The 2,473-nt window shown below is 32.6% G+C and overlaps 1 protein-coding gene across 2 annotated transcripts in view; it reads left to right on the top strand.

Annotated features, from left to right (window-relative positions):
- The window catches only part of LOC126570368 (calexcitin-1), a 15,234-nt gene extending 13,360 nt beyond the window's left edge, over positions 1-1,874 (top strand). For both annotated transcript variants that reach the window (XM_050228085.1, XM_050228084.1), the window contains one exon: positions 1-1,874. This exon is cut by the window's left edge and continues 1,050 nt beyond it. The gene's annotated coding sequence lies outside the window, so the exon portion shown is untranslated.
- The last annotated feature ends 599 nt before the right edge of the window (positions 1,875-2,473 follow it).

Below are 2,473 nucleotides of genomic sequence, written 5' to 3'. Positions count from 1 at the left end.
GTGAAACATTTTTTCACGAATGCTTTAAACAGCATTGAACGTGGGGTGTAGAAGACTTGAGACGAATGAAATATGGTGTGACAATTTGGAACAGCTAAACATTGTTCACTACGATAAGAGATTCGGTGCATGCTCAGTGTTTTAGAGGAGCTGACGTGACGCGGGATATGGAACGGACGATGAAAATAAATCTAATAAAGTGATCTTCCTTAACGATTCTCTTTAGTTTGTCTACACTTTACACTAGCATATGACACTGTTTGTGAGCACCAACATGCAAGGGTATGAAAGATACAAGAAACATATGTATAAGGGTTCGTAAAAAATTCATTCTCAATATTCTACCAAGATGGAAGAGAACGTTCTAAATCGTTGCTCTTATTTCTGTACTTCCAACTTAAGGAAGCAGTTTAGCTATCAAGTTAAAGAAATGATTTTAGTATTCCATCTTTGACCATATTATGTGTTTTATTGCTTTTATTTTAAACTACTTTTTATGTTACTGTTATACAAATGAGTTATTCGCTTTCAATAAAAAAGTGATTCAGTCAAACATAAAGACACTGTTTGAAGGACAAAAGCTCAGTATAATTTGGCTATAACAGGTAAATAATAAACTTGAAATTAACAGTGTAGGAATCATTTAAGGAATCATTTCTGAGTTATTAGTTAAGTTCTGTTCTTGATTGAGGTTGAACTGTGCAGTTTCTAGTTATGTTTCAACTTGGAATAATCGAGGTTGTCGTGTAGTTTTGTTTACCACTATGTCTGTGTAGTCGTGTATGTCAGCAAACTCCACACTATACAAGGAAAATATGACTCTGTCGATCTAAATTCCATTGGTGTTCATTGTGATAAACGGCTCCCCAGGACGAAGTACAGCCAGTAGTTAACGAAAGTAGTAGTTGTCGTGTAATTTACACAGGTGCCCCAATTTCTAGAATAAATAATACTAATACTTGACCACATCTTTCCCAAATCAGTTAATTGGAATATCTTTATGAAGCGCTTTATACGTTCGCCTTTTCATATTACCGTTTGAAGCGTTCAATTTCTGATTAGACAACTTCAAGTACCGTTACGCTGTGCAATTACTGAGCAGAAAAAATATCCTACACTATGCCAGCCGTTTCTTGGTGTTTCTCTTGGTAGATAAATGAAAAAAAAGATCGATAAAACGATTCTATAAACTGTTACCGTATCGTAGAAAAGTGTCAGAAACTCTATCTCTTGCATGTTATAGTTTATCGGTGCAAATGATTATCTAAGACAGTTGTAGCAAAACGAGAAGAGTTCTCAACATATTGAAGTGTACGTCATTGTGTACCTACCGTAATTGTCGTTTTTATCAGAGCACAGGAGCTTTGTGACAAGTCAATTAAAATCCTAAGCAACAATGAATGCAGTATCGATCATAAAGCACAAAGCTGGAATAAATACATCATATTTACGAATCGTTGGCAAAATTACACGACCATTTATGAATGGTTAATCGCAATCAATCCATTGCAATGAAATTATTGAAATGGTTGGATGCTAGAGTCTGATATTTGTGTCCTTCTATCCAGCTTGATCTGAAATCTGAATTCAATTACGTAAACATCGTTCGATGTATTTACTCCAAACCCTTTCGAAAACTCAAACTCTATAACAACACATAAGAAAAGATGAATGAAGTTGAAATCTATAAGAAAACGATGACTTGAAAATGATTACTAAACAGCCACATTGAAATCAAAGTTTAGCAGTAATAAAATATACCATTTATTGATGTTGCGTATTTTCATAGATACGGCAATTGATGATTTTATATCAACTGCAATTGAAGACGGACAAATAAATTTGCAGAGAAAGGAATAAATCAAAATTGAATGCTCAGGACCGATTTGTTCAGTGTTTTTCTTTTACCATCCGAAATTGAGCAAGTATAGAATAGTGGATGTGATAAATGACAGGATAAAAATTTATTAAAAATGCAAGAACACAACAAATGAAGAATTAAGAAAATGCGTCCGAAAACATAAAACCATTAACTAACAATGTGCCCTGCATTTCTGCGCTTCTTAGATGCAATTAGACCTTTTTTGAAATGACAAACGAGGCTCGAAAATATCGTCTTCTGTTTTCGGTCTGAAGGAGTTTTGTCTTAATTATATTAGATTTTTTGGTTTAAAGTAATATTTATCAAGTATAGTTTGAAAAACAGAATTACATAATTTTATTTGTTGTCATTAATTAATAAACTAAAAATAATAAAAATAATTTAACAAAATAGACTAGGCTCATTAATGAACCTACAAAACTACAATTGTAGTTATATGAAAGTCATATATTCATTTTAGTATCGTCTGACTATGTTTATTTGATTGACTATTTTCTTGTCCCAAAAACATTGATTGATCAAAGCTAATAATCAGTTGACCTATTTAGAGTTACTCAAACAGATAATTCTCAAAACCAATTGTAACTAAGT

The sequence above is a fragment of the Anopheles aquasalis genome, chromosome 2 (assembly GCF_943734665.1).
Source record: "Anopheles aquasalis chromosome 2, idAnoAquaMG_Q_19, whole genome shotgun sequence".
NCBI lineage: Eukaryota > Metazoa > Arthropoda > Insecta > Diptera > Culicidae > Anopheles > Anopheles aquasalis.
The sequence above is the reverse complement of the archived record's forward strand: the minus strand, read 5'-3'. Positions and strand labels throughout refer to the sequence as shown.